Genomic DNA, 26,460 nt, shown 5'->3' with positions numbered 1-26,460 from the left:
TCATGAGACCACAGAGATAGCTTGTGTTATTATCCCGTGAATGAGTGAGTGAGAGGAAGAGATAAGTACTTTTTTTGTGCAAGCGAGGCGTAGATGTGCCTATGATGAGGGCATCTGTTGCACCCTGTCATGTGTCACCACAGTGGCTATACCCAGTCACTGGCATGGTGAGAGAGAGAGAGAGAGAGAGAGAGAGAGAGAGAGAGAGAGAGAGAGAGAGAGAGAGAGAGAGAGAGAGAGAGAGAGAGAGAGAGAGAGAAGCTGGTTAGTTAACTAGATGCAAATTGCACAAAACAGATCAGCTCAACGTATATATCCAGTCATGCGAAGGTAGGTATGCAAAACAGAGCGGGGCCGGGCAGATTGGCTGGTCAAAGCCACTTCACTGGAATTTTTAACGTTTACACTCTGCTGCCTCTTGATTGGCTGACCACCCCAACCAATGGCATGGGCTCCAGGAGGGAGCCGTAACAAACTCCCATTTGCTGCTTAGTAGCGCGGCAAACCTATTAAAGTTAAGGCTATGTTCGGTGAAAAGAGAGACGGGAATGGTAAAGTGATACTTGAATGAGAGAGAGAGAGAGAGAGAGAGAGAGAGAGAGAGAGAGAGGGAGGGAGGGAGAGAGAGAGTACTCGGAAAGTGCAATACCCACGCCTGAACTGGTTTAAGGATAGAATATTTGACTTTACCCTTAGAACATGATTTTCAACAGATCAGTTTGAAAATCGAATTGGTTCATACTTTCCAAATCCTTAATATTTCCAACGGTTTTGTTCAAATTAGTTCAGAGCTTTTCGAGTTTACTTTGTCTAGAGATATTGATGTTTGCTCTTTTCTTGTGACCTTGACCTAGAAATGATCGTTCCTAAAATGGAAACTTCGTTTTCCTTGTTTTAACTTGATTTATTTTTTTTACAAAGCATAGTCTACACTGTGCTAAAACTTGAAGTGTACCTTGCCATGTGACCTTGATTTTTTACCTTTTGTTCACAAGAGAAGAGTTAATACACCAAGTCTGATTCAAATAAGGCTAAATCTATTTCAGTTATTTGTTTACACACAGACTTTGCCCTGTGATTTTGACCGATGACTGTAGTTTCCCCAAACTGAACACCCTTGTTCTTAAACAATTATGTTTTGTGATCGGTCATTGTCCTTTTACTTATAGTATCAACATGACAATACTGTAGTGAGTAAGCCATGCCCTGAATTATTCTGCCAAGCTACAGCACATTATTGATCGCCTCTAATTGGCTGGTCTAAAGGTTATGCTCAGTAAATGTAACTTTTTATGTAAGAGAATTAAATTTCTTGGACATGTTGTAGACACTGAAGGAATTCGTACCTCAGAACAAAGAGTTAAAGCAGCTTCAATGTTAAAGCAGATGCTTCACCTGCTCTATTAGTGCCAGCAGATAATCCCATGTTAGACAATGATATTTTCCATAGGAAGACATGCCATACCAGGAGGGACATACCTAATAGAGAGGTACGTCAACTTGTTGTTCCCACTGATATAATATCTGCAGTACTCCACATCATCCATAACATACCTCATGCATCTCATCCTGAAAAGGATTGGTGTTTACGACAAGCATTTCCTTCATTTTATTGACCTGCTATTCGTAAGGAAATCAATGATCACTGTGATTCCTGTGTTCCCTGTAATCGTCATAAAGGGTTAACTGGATTATTTACTCCAATTTCGCAATATGCAGTTCCATCGCGTCCTTGGGATACTATTTCTATTAACCTCCTTAAATAACCTTTTGCGGAGTCAGGTGCAGAGCATTAAGTTTTTTTTTTTTTTTTTTTTTTTTTATGCGAGGAAGAAGGAACCAAAGGCCATGAGCCCGCAGTAACAGTTCCCTCAAAGAGAAAAACAAAATACAATATAGAGCCAAATTCAAGATCCAATCATTTTGAGATGCCTGGACACACTGCGTTTGAAAGACTGGAGATCATAGGCAGCAGGAAATACAGACAGAGGGAGACAGTTCCAGAGCTGACCTGTTGCATAAATGAAAGACTGGGAGTAACGGTTAACTCTTGCATTAGAGAGTTGGACAGAAAAAGGATGAGAGTTTGCTGCCAGACGGGTGCTACGCGCCCGTCGTAGAGGTGGAGGAATGCAAGCAGACAGTTCAGAGGAGCAGTGATCATTAAAGTAGCGATAGAAAAGAGATAAAGATGCAACAGTGCGGCGAAGAGAAGAGGTTGAAGGGAGTCAGTAAGAGGAGGAGAGTTAATGAGACGAAAAGCCTTTGACTCCACCCTATTGAGAAGAGCTGTATGTGGGGAGCCTCCCCACACATGAGAGTTGTACTCCACACAGGGGCGGATAAAACCCCTGTATAGAGTCAACAATTGTGCAGGGGTAAAGAAAGAGTGGAGTCGGCTTAGCACACCCAATCTCTTGGAAGCAGATTTTACAAGAGATGTAATATGATCTTTCCAAGATAAGTCCCGAGTAAACGAAACCCCAAGCATGTTCAAGGATGATGCAGGATTAAGCTGAATATTATTAAACATTAGTGGGTATACCTGTGGAAGATTTTGTCGGGTTGATAGGTGTAAGAACTGAGTCTTAGAAGCATTAAAGACAACCATATTATTTTTACCCCAGTCAGAGTTACGAGCCAAATCAGACATTAGGTGTGCCATAGCCTCATCCCTTGCTTGATGAAGTAACTGTTGAGATGGGCGTTGCGGGAACCGAATGGAAAGGTGAAGGGTGGAGTCGTCAGCGTATGAGTGGATAGGGTTAGATGTACAGCTTAGAAGATCATTGATGAATAAAAGGAAGAGAGTTGGTGATAGGACAGAGCCCTGAGGGACACCACTGTTGATAGATCTAGGAGAAGAACGATGGCCGTCTACAACAGCGGCTATAGAACGACCAGAAAGGAAGCTTGCGATAAAGGCACAGATAGAAGGATAGAAACCGTAGGAGGGCAGTTTGGAAATTAAAGATTTATGCCAGACTCGATCGAAAGCCTTAGAGATGTCAAGTGCAATGGCAAAGCTTTCGCCAAAGTCCCGAAAGGAGGATGACCAGGAGTCTGAAAGGTAGGTGAGAAGATCGCCAGTGGAGCGTCCCTGACGGAACCCATACTGACGATCGGAAAGAAGGTTGTGATAGGAAAGATGCCTTAAAATTTTTCTATTAAGAATTGACTCGAAAACTTTTGAAATACAGGACGTTAAAGCAATTGGACGATAGTTGGAGGGTTGGGAGTGGTCACCCTTCTTTGGGACTGGCTGAATGAGAGCAAACTTCCAGCAAGAAGGAAAGGTACAAGTTGACAGACAAAGGCGAAAGAGTTTGCCTAGGCAGGGTGTAAGCACAGAAGCACAGTTCTTGAGAACAACAGGAGGGACCCCATCAGGCCCATATGCCTTGTTAGTACTGAGGCCAGTGATGGCAGAAAATACATCAACTGAAGAAATTTTAATGTCAGCCATGAGGAAGTCAGAGGGGGGAAGTGATGGAGGAACAGCACCGGAATCGTCTAAGGTAGAATTGGAGGAGAAAGTCTGTGTGAAGAGATCTGCTTTATCAGTAGAAGAAATAGCTACAGAACCATCAGAGTAGAAAAGAGGAGGGAAGGATGATGAGGTAAAGTTGTTAGAAAGATTTTTGGCAAGGTGCCAGAAGGAGCGGGAAGAATTCGAGTTGGAGAGTTGAGAGCATTTAGTATGGATGAAATTATTTTTAGTAGAGCGAAAAACAGACTTAGCACGATTCCGGGCAGAAACGTAAAGATGATGTGATTCAGGGGTGGGTTGGCTCCGGTACCTTTTGTAGGCCCTCTCCTTGTTGCGGACAGCATTAGAACAAGCGTGATTAAACCAAGGCTTTCTTGCGTTAGTCAAAGGACATGAGAAAGGAATGTATGCTTCCATGCCCGAGAGACTAACCTCCGTAATACGCAAGGCACACTCAGATGGCTCCCGGCCACGAAAGCAATAATTATTCCAGGGAAAATCAAAGAAGTACTGCCTGAGGGCATTCCAGTCCGCGGCTCCAAAATGCCACAGACGACGTTTCACTGGAGGGTCCACAGGCCGTACCGGAGTGATAGGACAGGTTAAGGTAATAAGGTTGTGATCGGAGGAGCCCAACGGAGAGAAAAGATTAACAGAGTAAGCAGAAGGATTAGTTGTGAGGAAGAGGTCAAGTATGTTGGAGCTCTCACCAAGGCGGTCAGGGATACGGGTAGGGTGCTGTACAAGCTGCTCTAGGTCATTAAGGATAGAAAAGATGTAGGCTTGTTCACCAGGTGGATCTGTGAAAGGAGAGGAGAGCCAAAGGTGGTGGTGAACATTGAAATCTCCAAGAATGGAGATTTCAGAGAAAGGAGAAGTGGATAGAATGTGTTCCATCGTAGAAGTAAGATAGTCGAAGAATTTTTGATAGTCAGTAGAATTAGGGGATAAGTAAACAGCACAGATATATTTAGTCAGAGAATGACAGGAAAGCCGAAGCCAGAGTGTGGAGAATTCAGAAGAATCAAGTTCAGGAACACGAGAGCAAGATAAGTCGTTGCGTATATATACACAACAGCCACCTTTGGCTTTGAAATGAGTATAGAGAAAGTAGGAGGATACAGAAAAGGGTTTGCTGTCAGTTGTCTCAGACAGCTGAGTCTCCGTTAGAAAAAGAAGGTGAGGTTTAGAGGAGGAGAGGTTGTGCTCAACAGAGCGAAAGTTAGAGGAAAGGCCGCGAATGTTGCAGAAATGAAGAAGAAGAGAGTCAGACCGTGGTTCCAGGCACCCTGAGTCGTCACCAGGAGACGGGCAGATGGTGGGGGCATTTATGTTCCCCCCCCTGGGGACTCCGAGGCTTGATAAGACGACGCCATTTTGGTAAAGTACTCTGGAACTGCCACAAAAATATATTTTTTGAGGCAGTTGATCATTTCTCATGTTACTCTGTTCTCGCAGCTCTCCAAGACAACACTACTAAGAGTATTGCACGTGCCTTCATTGATCACATAAATTTTCCACTCACTACAACATCAACTGTTATTACTGATAATGGCTCCGAGTTTTAAAACAGTGTTCCTGTTGAAATTTGTAAGTATAACATCAGTGAATGTAATGGCATACCCAAACATCTGGTTTCCAATTGCATTGACGAAAGGCAAGAGCATAAGGTGTCGGAGTGCTTGAGGTACGTAGGTTCTCAAAGCACCTGTACTAGTAGTAGTAGTTGTTCCCTAGATAGTCCGGCCAAACAGCCCCGAGTCCCTAAGGAATGCCACGGCCGAGTCCAGGCTTTCCCACAGAGCTCTCAAGGAGTGTATGCTTTGTTGTTGGCGCAGGCAGTTGTGCGCATTGCAGTCTTCTATAATGTGCTTAATAATATGGGGTGCTGTGTTGCACCCTGGACAGACGTCAGCGACGGAATCTTGCAGCCTTTTCTGATAACTCAAGGGGGTTGGATGATGTCTACATCTCAGCCTGGCCAGTTGGACCTTGTCCTCACGAGGGAGATAGGATTCAGAAAGGTGGATATCAGGAGGCTGTGCATGCAGCTGTGTGTTGTCGTTAAGTGGCTGAACAGAGTGACAAGTGATTTGAGCATGGATATCCTTCTTGAAGCTGGTTTGAGGCAGGCGATGGGTAAGAGATGACAGTATTTGTGTATGATATCGTGTGCTGGTTGCTGTTTTGATGTTCCTTGGTGTGTGTGTGGATGTGCTGCCATGTAGTGTAGTGGATGGTGTGGGATTGTGGAGGCTGTCTGGCTCTCATGTCGAGTGCTTGATTTTGAGGACTCTGGTTTTTTGGTGTAGGTGGTCTGTGGGTATAGTAACTGTGCAGCCTGTGATTATTTTTAGGCCCTTGTTCCGTATGGTCTATAGAGTATTCTGTGGTGGTGGTTTCTTTTCAAAGGACCTGTTGAGACGGGTGGATAATCCAAGTTTCGGACTCAGTCATTAGTTCCATCAATAAATCCATTGCAAAAACTCCTTTCTTTGTCTTATTTGGATTCGAAAAAAAAAAATGCCCTATTCAATGCCATTATCGAAACTTAGTCCACCCTATAATTTGTATGATTATGTGACGGTGAAACTGACAGACTTCCAGAAAATATCCTAGCCTGTAAGGGCAATTCTGGCCTTATCTAAAGAGGATATGATACATCACCAGAGTAAGTTGGCACCACTTATCAACGATAACGTTGGGGACTTAGTATTTGCTCATTCATATGCAAGTAGTTCTAAATACACCAGTCCTGTATGAGACAGCCCTAGCATGTATTCAATATGGACGGTGGGTGTTAGCGCCGAAGTGGTGACATGTAGAGGTGTATGGTATGTAGGAGGACTGCTGGGCCATGATAGCAGGCTGTGAAGTCTATGCCCAGAGTCGGACACATAAAAAAAAAAAAAAAAAAAAAAAAAAAGATGATAAATTTACAGAACCACACCGCATGCTATCTCGTAACGATAACAAACTTAAGATTAAAGACTTGACATCTGAGAGTAAGTGGTTTCACGCAGTTGATCTTAGGAGAACTCCCAGGTATTTCGAATGGGAGGAAAATCAGGACACTGATGCATCTTCTTCTTCTTCCTCCTCTTCTCCTTCTTCTCCCCCTCCTCCTCCTTTTTCCCTTGCCATCCCTTCATCACTTCCTATCCTGCCTGTTAATGAGTATAGACTAAAGCTTCGCTCATCAACTCGCCCCACTGTTCTTGGTGTCTGTTGCTCGACTTGTCGTGACCACTTAGCAGATCTGAACATTAATTCAGATTCTATTTAAAACTGAGATGTGGATAAATTAGATAACCTTGTTGGCACTACCTAAGTTCATCTCTGGGTGATAGATAGTATTTTTACATATATTGTTACATTATTATTTTAGGTTTAAGTGAGATCCACAGAAAAGAAGAAAATGTAATTCAGCTCCAAGACAGCAACCACCGTTTAACATCAGAGGAAAGCAAGATCGAAGAATTAGTGGTGTACGATTTCAAATTAACAGAATCCTGCAGACAACATTCTTATATTCAACAGTGTATCTGACAGAGTAGCATGGATTGTAATTGGGCTATGCACAAAATACACCCTGAAAGTGATACAAGTACAGTATATGCACCAACTTCTAAAAACTCAGATGAAGAAACAGAAACATTCTATGACGACATCTCCCAGATTATAGAAGAAGAAAAGACCACATACACTATACTATTGGGAGACTTCAATGCAAAAGTTGAGAAAATGAAAAATGGAGAAGCACGTATGGGAAAATTTAGAGTAGGAGAGAGAAATAAAAGAGGAGAAATGGTGGAACATTTTCCTGAAATGTATAGTATAAGAAGAGTGAACACATTTTTTTTTTTCACAAAACAACAGGGAGAAAACGGGCCTGGAGAAGTCCAAATGGAGAAACAAAGATAAGAATTACTTGATCATTAACGTCACGATTATCGATACAAGTAAATTTAGGAAGTAACCATAGAATGTTGAGTTGCATAGCCAGACTCAATAGCAGAAGTGAAAGAAGGAAAATGATTAAAAATAAAAAGATATGCCCAATGAAAATAAGCGAAAACAAAGCAGCTTTTCAGTTAGAAATAATGAACAGATTTCAGGCTCTTAGTTCTGCTGAGTGTGACAATGCTGAATTGAACGACAGACTAACAAAAATGCCAAGAGAATCATCGGAGCTAGTAAGGTAAATTTATACAACTAAAGCCAAGAAGTATCCAGACATAACACTCGACCTCATGAAAAGAAGAAATGGAATGAAAGAAAAACAAAGAAAGATGAAATAGAACAAGTGGAATCAAATAAGCTTATCAACAAGAGACACAGAAAACAAAAATGAAAAACATGGATTACATCAAAGCAGCCATCAAAAAAGGAAAAAATATCTGAAGCAGGTTCAGAGTAAAATGGCACTAGGAAAGGAACAAATTGTATCACTGAGAGACAAACAAGGTGAAGTCATTAAATGCAGAGATAAGGCGGCGAAGAGAGCTGAAGAATTTTACAAATAACTGAATATATGAAACACAATAGTACCAATAGCTAACTTTTCAGGTGACACAAGTGAAATGTCTGAGGTAACATCACACGAAGTAAACATTTTTCTTAAAATTATGAAAAGAGGGAAGGCTTGAGGAGAAGATGGAATAGTAGCAGATTTACTGTCGGAAGCAGGAGTAGAAATACAAAACAGGGATGCCCACTTATTTACTCCGTGTATAAAAAAGAAGAAAATTCCCCAAACATGGTAAAATGCAATAGTTATTCAAATTTACAAATAACGAGACTCAAAAGATCTCAGTAACTATGGACCCATTAGTTTATTATCAGTTATTGACATACTCCTCAGGAAAGTCCTAATGAACGGAATGATAAAAAAAATTGGAAGAAAAGCAGCCTCATGAACAGGCAGTATTCTGAAGCGGGTATTCAACTACTTGTCATCTATATACATCAGCTAATTGAGAAAAAGAATATAATAAGCCACTATGCATAGGTTTTGTTGATTTCGAAAAGGGATTTTAATTAGTGTAGCATATAGCAATTATAAATTCATTGCGAGTACAAGGAGCAGATAAGAACACTGTAAACCTGCTCGAAAACATGTAAAGGGGGAATAGCTACAGTAAAATTACACAAAGATTTGGGGAAAAAAATAATACTGAGAAGGGTATGCATCAGAGAAATACAATTTCACCAAAATTATTTACAACATGCACAGAAAGTATTTTCAGGAAGCTAGACTAGGAAAAGAAAGGAGTAAACATAAATGGAGAAAAGCTAAACCATTTAAGATTTGTAGATGACCTTGTCCTAATCTCAGAAACAGCAGAGACATTGCAAAAAATGTTAAATGACCTATACAGAGAAAGTCACAAACTAGGGCTAAAGCTGAACTGGAACAAAACTAATGTTCAAGCCAAGTACACCAAATAGAGTCATGAAAATAAGTGAAGAAATTCTTTAAGAAGTCCGAGGGTACAATTACTTAGGGCAAATACTAAACCTAACGAAAGACCAATATAACAAAATAAAAAGACGCATTACAATTGGATGGAAAACTTTCGGTAAAAACAGAGACATCATGAAAAGTAGCTTGCTGTTGTGTACGACACGAAAAAATGTATAACGAAAGTATAATTCCATCTATGATGTATGGTTGTGAAATCTGGAAACTGGCAAAATCAATGGAAAATAAACTAATCCACTCACAAAGTGCAATGGAATGGTCAGCTTTGGTAATATCCTTAAGAGACAGGAAAAAATAAACATGGGCGGGAGAGCAGACTAAAGCTGAAGACATCATAGAAGTTATGAAAGATCAGAAATGGAGGTGCGCAGGTCATGCAGCAAGAATAAGGGTTAACCGATGGAACAAGAGGCTGACTGCCTGGACTGCAAGAAACTGTAAGCGTAGCAGAAAAAGGCCAGACGGGAGGTGGAGAGATGAGATAGAGACCCTAATGTGGCAGAGCTTGGCTGAGACAAGGAAATCGTGAGTAGGCTGGGGAAGGCCTTTGTTCAGCAGTAGACTTCCAATTGCTACTGCTGCTGATGGTATACAAAAAGAGAGAGAGAGAGAGAGAGAGAGAGAGAGAGAGAGAGAGAGAGAGAGAGAGAGAGAGAGAGATCACACTGTACCAGTAAACCACGTCCTTCCCTTGTCTTTGCCTCTTTCACGGCTTCCTCCTCATCCATAAATTTATCAGTATGTATTATGATGTTCCTATTTTTATTTCGACATATATTTCCATAACAGAAGGCTAAATGATTAAGTATGGTAATGCATAAGAAAGACCATGTTCTATTTTGCCCAAGCATTTGTGTATACCTGCTAAAATATGTGTCTGAACCAAATGTGATCTTGTCGGGGAAGGCGATGGCTGAATTAGTAGAGAGGTGGCACGTATTCCTAGCGGACCCAGGATCAATCGCGGCTGGAGCAGGGAACAGTTTAAGGATTAGAAGTTCATTAAATCAGACTTTACTGACGTACCAGAAGACCCGCCAATGTCAAAAAAAAAAAAAAAAAAAAAAAAAAAACGCCCCTAACACCGGTACATCAGTCCTGTGTGAGACAGCCATAGTATGTATTCAATATGGATGGTGGGTGTTAGTGCTGAAGTGGTGACATGTGGAGGTGTATGGAATGTAGGAGGACTTCTGGGCCTTGAGAACGGGCTATGAAGCCTATGCCCAGATTCGGACACCTAAAAAAAATAAAAAAAAGAAGTAAAATTTAGCCAGGACTGAAGGGTTATAATCTCGCTTCATTGTTTTAAAACTCATACTTGTAAAAGAATTATTGACAGCAAGTGTAACTGCTGTATTTAAATTGTTCTTATAATAATATTGCATGTAAGGTAATGTTGTGTAGAAATGACTCGTGGGATTGCTTGCAGATTATTGTGATCTACATGAACTTCCATTCACAGAAGAACATCGGTGCTATGATGTTAATGACATTTTTTTTTTTTTTTTTTTTGAGGGAAAGTGTTAGCAGACATACGGCTGATACATTCTTCTACACTCAAAGCGAACCTGACATGTCGAAGCCAAAAAATCTCATGTGATTAACTTTTTTTTTTATCACACTTATTCTTAGAGGTCCGACTCGCCTTTGTGCCATCCAAGAGTCATCATCATCAATAACCTGATGGGCCAGAAACTTCACTGCACTACTGTTTTTCTTTTTTTTTTTTTTCAGGATTATTGCCTGAAGCAAATTAATGACATTTTGATACTTGCAAGGGACCTCAGAGGATTACTGTGAGGGAGTGTAGGGCAGGAGTAATAAAGTCAGAGTGTCTGATGTATGAAGAGCTCAATTGGAGAATCATTTGGTGTACTAATTTTAGAGTTCAAACTTCCAACATTTATGGTCAATAAACTACTGACTGATTAGGCAAGGAGGATATAAGCCATTACTTCCTTTTTCAATGCCATTCTCGGCATGTGCTAAGAAACGTGTTCCTGAATGCGTGTTGGACAACTGCAGAGAAGTAGATGATCTGTGTACATTCTTTAGAAAAACGAGGAGCCACATGATCCAAAATCTTTCGCTCGTTAGAAAGTCGAATAAGAGATTCACTCATTTCCTGATACCTGAGTACAATGCATTTGAAAGAGTGTTGATCAATGTTCACCAGCACCTTCGGCTCTCCTCTCCTTTCACTGATCCACGTGGTGAACAAGGCCACATCTTTTCTCTCCTACTTACAGCAACTTGCACAGCACTCTACACATATCCCTGACCGCCTTGGAGAGAGTTCTACATACTTGATGTCTTCCTTACATCTAATCCCTCTGCTTACACTGTTATTTTTTTCTTTCCGTTGGGCTCCTCTTATCACAGCCTTATCGACTTAACCTGTAGGGGCTAGCTCCTCCCATGAAGTGGCAGCTGCGGCACTTTGGAGCTGCTGACTGGGAGGGCCTCAGGCAATACTTTGTTGATTCTCCTTGGAATGATTATTATATTGCTTTCATAGTCGACAGCCATCTAAATGTGCCTTGTGCATTAAGGAGGTTAATCTCTAGGACATGGAAACCTGCACACATTCCTTTCTCATATCCTGTGACTAATGGAAAACAAAAAACAAGGGAGGGGGGTTAACTGCACTCGTTATAATGATGTCCACTGTAGCACCAGTCGAGCAGGGCAGTACTCCCTAGGTGGATGGAAAGCTGATGACAGGGAGAGCTGGAGCTCCCGTTTCATCAGCCCTCAGGACTAGTTCCGGACCATCCCCCTTTGCTGAACTTTTTCAGTGTCTCAGTAACACAGAGAGTAGGCCAGCATGCTCTCCAACACAAGCTTCTCTAACTATTTACACCAAACTACATGCACAGTACACGCTACACTTCCTTTTCCAAAACTAAAAAAAAAATATATATCATGGCTACTCAACATTCAGCCTTGGGGTCCCCGGGGGGAGGGGGACCATAAATGTCTCCACCTTCCGCCCCTCTCCCGGTGACGACTTGAGCTGCCTGGAACCACCGTCTGACTCACTTCATTTCAGCAACATTCGCGGCATTTCCTCTAACTTTCCCTCCGTTAAGCACCACCTCTCCTCCTCTAAACCTCACCTTCTCTTTCTAACTGAGACTCACCTGTCTGAGGCAACTAACACCAAACCCTTTTCTGTATCCTCCTACTTTCTCTATACTCATTTCAAAGCCAAAGGTGGCTGTTGTGTATATATATGCAACGGCTTACTTGCTCTCGTGTTCCAGAACTCGATTCTTCTGAAATCTCTACACTCTGGCTTTGGCTTTCCTGTCATTCTCTGACTAAATATATCTGTGCTGTTTAATTATCCCCTAATACTACTGACTATCAAAAATACTTCGACTATCTTACTTCTACGATGGAACACATTCTATCCATTTCTCCTTTCTCTGAAATCTCCATTTTAGGAGATTTTAATGTTCACCACCACCTTTGGCTCTCCTCTCCTTTCACTGATCCACCTGGTGAACAAGCCTACATCTTTTCTATCCTTAATGACCTAGAGCAGCTTGTAGAGCACCCTACCCATATCCTTGACCGCTTTGGAGAGAGCTCCAACATACTTGACCTATTCCTTACAACTAATCCTTCTGCTTACACTGTTAATCTTTTCTCTCCGTTGGGCTCCTCCGATCACAACCTTATCACCTTAACCTGTCCTATCACTCGGGTACGGCCTGTGGACCCTCCAAAGAAACGTTGTCTGTGGCACTTTGGAGCTGTGGACTGGGAGGCCCTCAGGCAGTACTTCTTTGATATTCCCTGGAATGATTATTGCTTCCATGGCCTGGAGCCATCTGAGTGTACCTTGCGCATTACGGAGGTTATCATCTCGGGCATGGAAGCATACATTCCTTTCTCATATCCTTTGTCTAAAGCAAAAAAAGCCTTGGTTTAATCTCGCTTGTTCTAATGATGTCTGCAACAAGGAGAGGGCCTATGAAAGGTACCAGAGCCAACCCACCCCTGAATCACATCATCTTTACGTTTCGGCCCGGAATTGCACTAAGTCCGTTCTTCACTCTGCTAAAACTAATTTCATCACTACTAAATGCTCTCAACTCTCCAACTCAAATTCTTCCCGCTTCTTCTGGCACCCTGCCAAAAACCTTTCTAACAACTTTACCTCATCATCCTTCCCTCCTCTTTTCTACTCTGATGGTTCTGTAGCTATTTCTTCTACTGATAAAGCAGATCTCTTTGCTTGGACTTTCTCCTCCAGTTCCACCTTAGACGATTCTGGTGCTGTTCCTCCATCACTTCCCCCCTCTGACTTCCTCATGGCTGACATTAAAACTTCTTCAGCTGATGTATTTTCTGCCATCACAGGCCTCAATACTAACAAGGATATGGGCCTGATGGAGTCCCTCCTGTTGTTCTCAAGAACTGTGCTTCTGTGCTTACACCCCGCCTAGGCAAACACTTTTGCCTTTGTCTAAAACTTGTACCTTTCCTTCTTGCTAGAAGTTTGCTCTCATTCAGCCAGTCCCAAAGAAGGGTGACAATTCCCAACTCTCTAAGTATCGTCCAATTGCTTTAACATCCTGTATCTCAAAAGTTTTTGAGTCTATTCTTAATAGAAAAATTTTTAAGCATCTTTCATATCACAACCTTCTTTCTGATCATCTGTATGGGTTCCTTCAGGGACGGTTCACTGGCGATCTTCTCACCTACCTATCAGACTCCTGATCATCCTCCTTTTGGGATTTTGGCGAAAGCCTTGCTGTTGCACTTGACATCTCAAAGGCTTTCGATCGAGTCTGTCATAAATCTTTAATTTCCAAACTGCCCTCTTACGGTTTCTATCCATCTATCTGTGCCTTCATCTATAGCTTCCTTTTTGGTCGTTCTATAGCCGCTGTTGTAGACAGCCATCATTCTTCTCCTAGATCTGTCAACAGTGGTGTTCCTCAGGGCTCTGTCCTATAACCAACTCTCTTTCTTTTATTCATCAATGACCTAAGTTGTACATCTGACCCTATCCACTCGTACGCTGATGTCTCCACCCATCACCTTTCCATTCGGTTCCCGCAACGTCCATCTCAGCAGTTACTGCAGCAAACAAGGGATGAGGCTATGGCACACGTAATGTCTGACTTGGCTCGTATCTCTGACTGGGGTAAAAATAATCTTGTTGTTTTTAATGCATCTAAGACTCAGTTCTTACACCTATCTGCTTGCATGCCTCCACCTCTATGATGGGCACGTAGCACCTGTCTAGCAGGAAACTCTCATCCCTTTTCTGTCCAACTCTCTAATGCAAGAGTTAACCGTTGCTCCCAGTCCTTCATTTATGCAACAGGTCAACTCTGGAATTGTCTCCCTCTGTCTGTATTTCCTGCTTCCTATGATCTCCAGTCCTTCAAACGCAGTGTGTCCAGGCATCTCGAAATGATCGGATCTTGAATTTGGCTCTCTCTTGTATTTTTTCTCTCTTGGAGGGAACAGATATTGTGGGCTTGTGGCCTTTGGTTCCTTCTTCCTTCTTTCGCTCTCTTCAACCTCTGTCTCCTCGCCACACTGTAGCACCTTTGTCTTTTCTGTAGCTACTTCAATGGGCACTGCTTTTGTGAACTGTCTGAATGCATTCCTCCACCACTATGGCGGGTGCACAGCACCATCTAACAACAAATTCATGTCCCTTTTCTGCCTAACTCTTATGCAAGAGCAAACCGTTATTCCTAGTCCTTCATGTATGGAAATAGTCATCTCTGGAACTGTCTCCCTCTGTCTGTACTTCCTACTGCCTATGATCTCCAGTTTTTCAAACGCAGCATGTCCGGCATCTCGAAATGAACGGATCTTGAATTTGGCCCTCTGTTATTTTGCTTTTGTTTTTTCCTGGAGGGACTCCTGGCATTTGGTTCCTTCTTTCCTGCATAAAGAAAACGTAGATCAAAGGCAAAGTAAAAGAGAAACAGGAAGACTATTCCAGGGATGACGGTTTTATGCATGATGGACTTCAAACACTGATGTATTTAACTCGCATTAGGAAGTCTGGCAGAGAGGGGATGAAAGTGTTGTGTGCCTGCTTTAAAGGAAGTGGCATGTGAGCATAGACTTTACAGGAACACTTTCTAATGTAACAGTAAAAGTAAAGGAAATGATGCACATTGCAGAGAGAGAGAGAGAGAGAGAGAGAGAGAGAGAGATGAAGGGAGTCAGAAAGAGAAAGGCACCTAACGAGAGCCTTTAAGTTTACTGCATCTTAAAAGTTGTATGTCTTGAGCCTTACCCCCTCCCCCCGACACACACACACACACACACACACACACACACACACACACACACACACACACACACACACACACACACACACACACACACTGGAATTCACTGTTGCATAGGAGGAATAACGCCTAGTGCTGAATCTCCATCTTTAGAGCTGTGGTAGATTCGAATTTGTTTCAGCATACCCAGACTCTGATAAACTGATTTCGCAAGCGTAGTATACGGAGAACGATAAAAGTTGACGTGGTGTGATGATGAGTGATATTAATAGCAAGACCCTGCAGCATTTAAGACAGTGACTGGAGAAAGACTCGTCAGGAAATGTGTACTGATCTGTCAAATTATACGGTTTACTGTAGAGTACTGAAAGTTGATAAAATGACTTAACCCAGAGAAACACCAGTATCCTTAACCTTAGTGGAGAAAATGCTTACTTTCTCAAACAGCAGCTGCATAAGGGTCACAGAGAAATCTAGATAGTAAGGCAGAAACAGGAATAGACAAGTTGGAAAATCATATTTCATAAATTAAAGATTTGTTCCAGACTCTCTGAAAACCCAGAAATATATCAAATGAAATCGTAAGGCTTATTGGATTCCCAAACTAGCTACAACCATGATTATGAAAGGTATCCATGAAGATGGCCAGTGGAACCTCCATGACAAACTGACAACGGCTATCAGTGAGATTACGCGAAGAAAAGTGCTTTAGGTTCTCTTAATTCAAGAATCACTCAAAGGATTTGGAAACGAATAATAGAAATACTGTAATAATAATAATAATAGTAATTATTATTATTATTACTATGTTTATTATTAAACAAAATAGATAGAGCATTGCTGAATCTGCAGAGGTCAGCCTTCTTTTCGGACAGGCAGAATGAAAGCAAATTTCCAGAAAGAAGGAAATGTATAAATCGAAAAGTGAAAGAGTCTGTCTAGGCTAGATGTCAACAGGGAATCAATTTTAACAAAGAATATGAAGATCATATGATTTATCCCCAGACACTGTTACACGTCCACCAGTTTGGCAGCAACACACGCTGATTTCACCGGTAGTGTCTCTTAACAAATTATCTGTCGACACAAATGTCTGTATAAAGTGATACAACTGGCAACACTAATTAAATTAAAAACATCAGCAAAACGGGATGGACGAGCGATAACCGACCTGCTAAAAATTAGATTGAAAATGGAAAAGAGAAAGAAAAATGATTATGGGCTTGTGAGAATGATAAGAGAATTGAAAAAGAATGAGAGTGAAAACAGAGGAGGACACCTACACCTGATAAAAATGATACTGAAGCTAAGAGAATGACGGAGGGTACTGAGAGCGAGTGTCCCTGTCTCTCCTGCAGTCAGTGCTGGGGAATGGAAAGGAAGGACGATTGCCAGGCTGCCTATGCACATATCAGTTGCTGTCTATCAGTCCCTCCCTTCACCAATTACTTCTTCTTCTTCACTGGCTCGGGAGACTCTCTCTCTCTCTCTCTCTCTCTCTCTCTCTCTCTCTCTCTCTATCTATCTATCTATCTATCTATCTATCTATATCTATCTCTCTCTCTCTCTCTCTCGTTTTAGACTATATCTTTTTGCTTTACATATGTTTTTCCATTTACTGTTTTTTCTCGCATTTTCCTTTCCTCCTTGTCTTCCTTTTCATATCTAATTTTCTCCTCTCCTCTTCTGTTTAGCTACTCTTTTCCTCTAGACCTTTCCCTTTAATGTTAGTTTCACTCTTTCCCTCGGCATCTCATATTTTCAGTTCTTCCGCACATTTGTTCTTTCTTCGTCCCCTCTTCCTCTCTTTCTCTTCCTATCGCTCCCTGCCCCTTTAACTATCCTTTTTTCCTCTTTGTTCTTTCCCCTCTTTCCCTCTCCTGTGTTCTCCCTTTTGCTTCCCTCATTTTCGACTTCTGTCTCACTCGCTGTTTTTTTCTCTTCCCTCGGCTTCCGTCTCCCTCTATCTCCCTCTCCCTCTCCTTCCCGTGGAACGTATTTCCAGGATTTAATTAAGGCCTGGTCAGCCAGATGTGCCTATCATTTTCTATTTTCCTCTCATTGAACCTTCATTTGATTCCTTCCAATTATCACACCAATTTTCCCTCTTTCTCTCAAATTCTTTTTCTATTTTCGTCTCTTGTTGCAAATCTAGTAATACCATCTATCTGTTTATCTATTCCCAGACATCTTAATCCCGTAAGGGGTGGCCACAGACAAATCACCTCCGTGTCGCCCTGTCCTCCGCCACTTCACTGCCCGCCCCCCAGCTCCCCCCCCCGCCCTCATATACCTCTCCATTTCATCCCTCCATCTCATCCTCGGCCTCCCCTTCCATTACCCCTCTTCCACCTTACTCACATACACTATCCTCGTTAGTCTCTCGCTCTCCATCCTTCCCACATGGCCAAACCGCCTCAGTGTATTTCTCCTAACGCATTCTTTCATAGCACATCCACACCACAATCCTCCTTGACTTTCTTATTCGTCAGTCTGTCTCTCCATGTAACTCCACATGCTCCTCTCAAATAACTCATTTCCACTGCTCTCACTCTTGACTTGTTTCCTTCCAACAAGGTCTAAGCTTCAACTCCACACGTTAGAGTTGGTATCACAGTACTATCATGCAGCGACTTTTTCACTTCCATGCTCACTTCCCAATCTCTTATCGTCGCTTTCAAAGAACCAGCAACCTTTCTTTTTTGTTGTACCCTTTCCAGCACTTCATTCTCCAAACTTCCATTCTTCTTCATGACATTACCCATATACGTAAATCCAACCTCACTGTACATTCAGTAACTTCACATGCAGGATGTTCCTTCACCCCAACCCGCCACAAATATTGTCTCATGTATAGATGACACTGTCATATCACCCAAGCCTCCACACTTCAACCTACTTCAAGCATGGGTCGAGGACAATAAGCTGGAAATCGCTCCTGCCAAATCCACCACTACATTCATCACCTGCACCAATTCGGTGAACAGGTACACATCACACTTAACAATATAACTAAAACCACTGGAATGACACATGACACTGGGCTCAACTTTAATGACCACATACAAAAGCAGTGCACCCTCAGACTAGATACACTCAGGACAACCACAGAAACAGACGTTGGGTAATAAAACACAACACATTCCCTACTTGACAAACAATACATCAGATCAGTGATATTTCATGTATCCCTGATATGGGCCTCATCCTATCTAACATCCACTATATTACCATGCAAGCTATACAGAACAGCCCTGTGCATCATCGCTGGTTTCACCAATACAACTCCCACAGCTCACGTATATAATTTAGAGAAAGTCCTGCTCAGATTCCAGCTTATATTTGGGGTGAGTGAAAACACAGATAACACGTGCCCTGCTTGTAGAGGAGACCCACACAACATAACACACACAGTGAAACACCGCACAATGCAAACCGCATGAAGGCAAGACCCCATAGGAGCAGTTACATATCTGCGGTTGACGGTCGTCCTGGCTAGGTATGACTGGAACTGGGCCACAACAAAAGCAATAAAATAAATAATAATAATATCTTTGAGAGGAGTGAAGTCAGTGAATGTACAGCGAGGTTGGATGGTGAAGAATTGGAAAATGTGAGTACGTTTAAGTACTTGGGTAGTGTGATGAGTAAGGATGGAGGTTTGGAGGGTGAAGTGCTTGAAAGGGTACAGCAGGGAAGAAAGGTTGCTGGTTCTTTGAAAGCAGTGATAAGAAACAGGGAAGTGACCATGGAAGTGAAAAAGTTACTACATGACAGTATTGTGATACCAACTCTAACGTATGGAAGTGAAGCTTGGACGTTATTGGAAGGACACAAGTCAAGAGTGAGAGCAGTGGAAATGAGTTATTTAAGAGGAGCCTGTGGAGTCACACGGAGAGACAGGCTGACGAATGAGGATATAAAGGAGCGTTGTGGTGTGGATGTGGATGTGATAGGAAGCGTTATGAGGAACACACTGAGGTGGTTTGGCCATGTGGAGAGAATGGAGGGTGAAAGACTGACGAAGAGAGTGTATGTGAGTGAGATGGAGGGGGGAAGAGGGAGGGGGAGGCCGAGGATGAGATGGAGGGATGGGATGGAGAGGTATATGAGAGAGGGGGGTGTGAGTTGGGAGCAGGGCAGTGAAATGGCGGGAGACAGGGCGACTTGGAGGCGATTTGTTTGTGGCCACCCCAAACGGGATTGAGGCGTCTGGCAATAGATAGATAGATAGAATATCCCACTCGATAAAGTCCCAGCAGGTAGTATAAATACACTCAAAGTGATGTCTTCGTACGTTCATGGGTTAAACGAAGTTAAGTTATAATGAACAGTTTTTAAGAAGTTGGTAAATCTCTCTCTCTCTCTCTCTCTCTCTCTCTCTCTCTCTCTCTCTCTCTCTCTCTCTCTCTCTCTCCTTCTTGTATCTATCTATCTATCTATCTATCTATCTATTAAGAAACAGGGAGATAGATTTGTATAGGTGCTATTTAAAAAATTACGTGCTTTGTGTGTTGACGGAACTTTTCTCTTGAGGAAGATCGAAAAGTTTCACGATTTGCAAAAAAGGTTGAACTGAATCCTGGGACTCAATAGATCAGGAAAAACGGAGTCCTGTCGCCAACAACTGAGATTAGAGAGTGGAGAAAATGAGTCGGGAGTGTCGCCCTAATAAGATGACCAAGAGTGCACTGTCTAAACTGGTGGTCCCTTGGCAACCCCTCTCCACTCCTCGAAAAAATAAAAACCATTAAATGGTGCAAAATGATACATTCTGGTAAAGTTTTAGTGGTAAAATGAAGCCCGCCATCATACCCGCTTCCTAAGTTTTCTACTTGGTTAGACTTTACAAGCAGAACAAAATATAAGATTATGATGCACCCACAGTTAATGAGTCCCAGGTGCAGTAGTACTACAGGGAATCTGAGCAATACTTGGACCGATGACCACACAATAATTTGATCCGTGTTTTCCCATGAAGGGCTCAACAGTTAAGAAGTTGCAAGATAAACTTTGAGGATTTGACGAGGCCATTAGACAAATGAAGAAGGCTGTCAACGCATATGTTGCATGCATTGCAAAATTGTCTTGCTGCATAACAGATTTGATACTTGCGGTACTATGAGCTAAGGGAATGACCAAAGTCATGTAGTCATTTATAATAAGTCATATGATATTGGTTCTGTCCTATTTTCGTTCAGTAAATAACATGTGCCATATACTGGTTGGTGTAAAAAAACAGGCTACTGGTATTCACCATAATAACTCGACAACATTTTTTGTGCCTACTGTAATATAAGATGCTGAGAACCCAGATCCAGCAGAAGGACAAACCTAAGCATTTTTTAGAGTTAATAAAGATGGAAACCCTGGGAAGGGACCTATGAACTTTGCGATTATGAGCCGATGGATGAAGGGTAGTACTCCAAGTACCCTTCCAGAAACACCCCACCCACAGAAACCCAACATCTCAGTGACACATTTTCCAGTTTCAAAGGCCCACTGAGAATCCAGATCCAGTAGAAAGGAGAAAACTAGGCATTTTTTAAAGCTGATAAAGGGAGGGGGGGCGCTCGCCATCCACTCACTCGTTGTAATGCTGCTCTCGTTTTTTTTTTTTTTTTTTGCGAGGAAGAAGGAACCAAAGGTCATGAGCCCGTAATAACAGTTCCCTCCAAGAGAAAAACAAGATACAATAGAGAGCCAAATTCAAGATCCGATCAATTTGAGATGCCTGGACACACTGCGTTTGAAAGACTGGAGATCACAGGCAGCAGGAAATGCAGACAGAGGGAGACAGTTCCAGAGTTGACCTATTGCGTAAATGAAGGTCTGGGAGTAACGGTTAACTCTTGCATTAGAGAGTTGGACAGTAAAGGGATGAGAGTTTGCTGCTAGACGGGTGCCACGCGCCCGTCGTAAAGGTGGAGGAATGCATCCAGACAGTTCACAGGAGCAGTGACCATTAAAGTAGCGATAGAAAAAGATAAAGATGCAACAGTGCGGCGAAGAGACAGAGGTTGAAGGGAGTCAGTAAGAGAAAGAGAGTTAATGAGACGAAAAGCCTTTGACTCCACCCTATTGGGAGCCTCCCCACACATGAGAGTTGTACTCCATACAGGGGCAGATAAAACCCCTGTATAGAGTCAACAATTGTGCAGAGGTAAAGAAAGAATGGAGTCGGCTTAGCACATCTAATCTCTTGGAAGCAGATTTTACAAGAGATGTATTATGATCTTCCAAGATAAGTCCCGAGTAAATGAAACCCCAAGCATGTTCAAGGATGATGCAGGATTAAGCTGAATATTATTAAATATTAGTGGGTATACCTGTGGAAGATTTTGTCGGGTTGATAGGTGTAAGAACTGAGTCTTAGGTGCATTAAAAACAACCTTTCCCTCTCTCCATCCTTCTTTCCTTCCATCCCCCTCTGTCTTTCTTTCCTTCATTCTTCCCTTGTCCTTCTGCCTATGGGTGACTCTACACTGAGTGACAAGCCAAATGGTTTCCTGTACACTAGGAAACCATTTACTACGCTGGGTGGTAACCATATAACCAAATTTTGGCGCCTGGTAGTTAAGTGGGCAATTATTGCGTTCCAATCGTATTGAGCCGGTGAACGTTTATATCAAAGGGGTGGTTGGGGTTGATTGCTCACGCAATGCCACTCAGGGATGAATGAGGCTGGTCACTCTCATCTTAAATGTCGGGATCAATGCCTAGCCCCGGGCTCCTACGCTCCTCATGGGGCAATGTAGGACTGGGTGATGGATCGATGGATGAATAAAAGGGGGAAACGAAGGAATCAGACTTTAACTACAGCCACCCTTCCACAACAGCCACCTTTCCAATCACAAATTTCACCATCCCTTATCTCAAGCAACACCATTGCTATAAAACTGCAACATCTGGTACAACAGCTATGACAGTCTCTATCACAGAACAAACAACATGATCAACCACAGTCTCTACCTAACGCATCTGGCACCATCGCTGTCCACGAAGCCAAACCTTCCTTACCACAATTACTGGCATCCATCCCACCATTTTTCTCCAAAACTTCTCTCCCCTCTCATTCTGCCCTCTCAAACACTGACTCCCTTTTCAAAGTTCTCTTCTCCCCTCTTTACTGTCATTCTCCCTTCCTTCCATACTCTGCATTTTCACTCTCCTATCCTCCCTCATACATTCCTGTCTTCCTTCTCTTCCTTCTTCCATTTTTTTTTTCCATTTTCAGCTTACTGCCTCTCGTTCATTACCTATGCTTCTCCCGCCTTGATTTTCTTCCTCTTACCATCCACCCATCTCGTGTTTATATATCTGTCTTTCAGCTTGAGCTTCTTCAGTCTTCTCTTATTTCTTTCGTCTTATTCCACACTTTTCTGCCTCATTGCCATGTTATTCAATTGCAGGTATAGGACCTTTAGGCTTGGCCATCATAGTCTGAAGACAGAAGGAAAAATAACTACTACTACTCCTCTGATGGCGTTCCATGTCTGAAAATCTAGTTGTCCCTTTGTGATTTAAACCTTCATTTAACTCACAACTGTAATTCCAACCGCCACCCTTAATTTTGTGTACTACCAGGCATTTGATTTATAGATGATATTAGTATTATACTTAATGTGCTCGTTTGTAGACTCTGAAACACACAACAACATGGCTAATGAAGCACTTTAACTTCCCCATGCATCGTTCCCACTTCAAACACATCTTTCTAATTCGTTATATGCCATAAGGCAAAAAAGCTGATTCTGGCAATTAGTCTTTTTTTAAAAAGGTGGTTTCTTCATGTAACTCCATATACTCCTTTCAGTAACTCATTTCCACTGCTCTCACTCTTCACTTGTGTCCTTCCAACAATGTCCTTATTTCGCTTCCATATGTTAGAGTTGGTGTTGCAAAACTATCATGCACCGACTTTTTTTTACTTCGAAACTCACTTCCCGATTTCTTATTGATTTTAAAGAACCAGCAACCTTTCTTCCCTGCTGGACCATTTTAAATGCATCATTCACTAAACCTCCACTCTTGCTCATTAGACTACCCAAGTATTTAAATCCACTTACGTCTTTCATTCCTCACCATCCTTGCTCACTGTGCATTCAGTGACTTCGTTTCTCTCGAAGATCACAACTTTATTCTTTCCTACAATAACCTTTAGATTCCGTTTCAGACATATTCTATCAAACTCATTCACCATGCATTGCAGCTCCCTTTCGTCTTCACTTAATAATACAGTATCATCTGTAAACAAAAGAACATTAAGTTTCCAGACGTTGCCCTCTCTCATTAGTGCCAACCAAAAATCCATTGCCCTACTTTGTATCTCTCTTTTAACTCCATCCATATACAGGTTAAACAACCATGGAGACATGACACATCCCAGTTCCATTCCAACATTCAGAAAGAGAAATTCACTCATTTCACCATCCACACACACAGCAGCTGTAACACCCTCATACACCCTTCACGGCATTCAGCAGCTTCCCACTTACCCCACATATTCTTAATGTTTTCCACATTCCGTGTCTATCTGCTCTGTCATATGCTTTCTCCAGATCCTTGAAGGCCACATGTAACTTCTTTCCATTCTCTAGAAACTTTTCCGCTAAAGTCCTTGGGATAAATATCTAAGCTTCACAACCACTTCCTTGCCTGTTCTTCTCCAGCTAATTTGCCCTTGGCCTTTGATTGGCGCAGCTACTTTTAGGAGGGCAACAGGTAGGATGGAAATGGGGAAGGCAGCCCGTGTGTCTGGATTGACTGCGGAAATGTTGAAAGCCTCAGGAGATATATGAGTGGGGTCAGTCACTGATCTGATTAATAAGATTATATATGTGTGCTGTTCCAGATGAATGGTTGAATAGCGTAACATTACAGTGTTGTATGATAATATTACATTTCTCAAGTGAACATTGTGTTTTGAGCCTCCAGATATATAAAATATATAAAAAGTATACTGTAAATATTTCTTTAAAAATACAGCTAGAAAGATCTGTGAAGGGACTCAATCATATGTGAATAATTTTTTAGTTTGTAAATCTCTGACACTGGTACTGTAGGCCAAGCATCTCTCATTTCAGTGTTGACATTGTAGCGTTTATTTCTGATAAATATAGCAGATTTTAAAGCCAATCAAGTGTGAAATATTTTGAAAGTTACTCTATATCTGGCTTTTTAAAATCCTGTCTGGCATTGTTTGGTTCGTTCTATGCTTAATTTCCCTCAGTGTCGCAAATTGTTACTTTGAGACCAAAGGAAGAGAGTTTTTCAAACTTCATTTAGGCTACACTGTCTCTCACTTTCTTTCACTGAGTGTGCCTTTAAAGCAGAGTGGAGAGACATAAAATGCTCCTCTCCCAACGACTTCTTTCGACCTCCTAATCCCTCATCATTTATGATATACTGCTATAGGAAACGAATATTTTTATTTAACCCAAGACGTCCCGTCAACGTATGGGGACGTTGCAACATTTTGCATTTGCCAGTCCCGTCGACGTACTGGTACGTTTTGCAATTGCAAGGTCCCTAATTTGCACAATTTTCAATTTTCGCGAGTGATTTTTCGTACATATACACGGGACACCTTCTATTCCTCTACAAGATGCCAAGCAGGGACAATGCCTTACACCGCATAACCTCCCCCCCCCCACAAGCCATTGTCTCAGCAATTCACCTGTTACCAGTGACCTGGCCAATAAAGACATTCAGGGCCAGAGTGATTCCCCAATCAATGACAATGTGGAGGACAAAGTTTCCATAGCATTAGAGGAAGAAACAGTCAGAAATGATGATCAGGCAATGTGGCAAAAGAAGGTCAGGAATGGTGATGAGTTAGTGAGTGAAACAATGCTTATAATGCCAATATTACTGTTTGAAAACCAATATACTCTCATACTACATATAAATTCGTACCAAATAAATAAATAAATACCGTTTAGGAGTGGTGTGGAATAGTTATCCTCCCATAGAACTTGTTTTCTTTGCAGCCAGCCTGATAGAAAACCCAGTAAGGTAAGGAAGTACTCCAACCTGTATCGAGTATTTTAAACCTCAGGTGAGCGATTTCTCTATGAATTTTCGATGTTTCTCACCAAAAGCAGAGGTTTTAGCCAAAAAAAATTTTTTCCAAAAATGGTCGGGACTGAGGGGTGTCGGAGGTGCGAAAGTGGTCGGGACGTGACGGTTTAATATACTCACTGATTTTGGTGAGACATACAAACCCAGTGAGCATTGCTACTGCCACCACCACCACCACCACCACCACTACTACTACTACTACTACTACTACTACAACTACTACTAGTATTACTACTACTACTTCTACTACTGCTAATACTATTACCATTACTACTACTACTACAGTACTACTACTACTACTACTACTACTACTACTGCTAACACTATTACCATTACCATTACTAATGCTACTACTACTACTACTATTCTTAAGCTTACCCATACACATGGCGAAGCTTATCGTTTTCAGAACTATTATTATTATTTTTCTTTGCACTTTTTTTCTTAGATCTTGATGATATTATACAGGAAGGTACCCTAGGGTAACCCAAGTACTTGTGCCAAATATAAATGACCTTGACCTATTTTTGTAGGTCATATACTAATTTTTTGTGCAAAAATTGCATATGTGAAATTGAAATGTCTCAGAAACTAATTGAGACTCAGCTGTTTGGTTACAAATCCTGTAATTAACCCGAGGCGTCCCATCGACGTATGACTACATTGCAACCTTATGTAACTGCCAGTCCTGTTGACAGGTACATCGCGCAATTGCAAGGTTCATAATTTGCACAATTTTCAAATCCACTTGATTTTGGGTATGTAGGGTCGCACGACCTTCCCCTACCTGGCGGGGATACTCGGTGACCCCGCACGACCTGCACTTACCCTCAGCTCAGTCACTCACCTGTTAAGAGTGACCCAGGTCAGACATAGCACACAGAGGTCTCTCGGAGGAGGAAATCCAAGCCGCCTTGGACGCTTTCACAGATGACAGTGATTCGCCCCTTAATGACGAGGTGGTGGACAAAGATTATGTCCAACCAGAGGAGGAGGAAACAAGCAGCAGTGATGAGGAGGTCCCATCCCCCAGGAAGCGGCGCTACGTGACCTATCGTGCTGCTAGAGAGGGCCAGCCTGCACCAAAACATCGTGCAACCACCTCTCGGCAGCCCCTATGTGATGTG

The sequence above is a fragment of the Coenobita brevimanus genome, chromosome 4, assembly GCF_032717465.1.
Source record: "Coenobita brevimanus isolate Jiangsu-jjx chromosome 4, ASM3271746v2, whole genome shotgun sequence".
NCBI classification, from domain to species: Eukaryota; Metazoa; Arthropoda; class Malacostraca; order Decapoda; family Coenobitidae; genus Coenobita; species Coenobita brevimanus.
Note: the sequence above shows the minus strand (reverse complement) of the source record.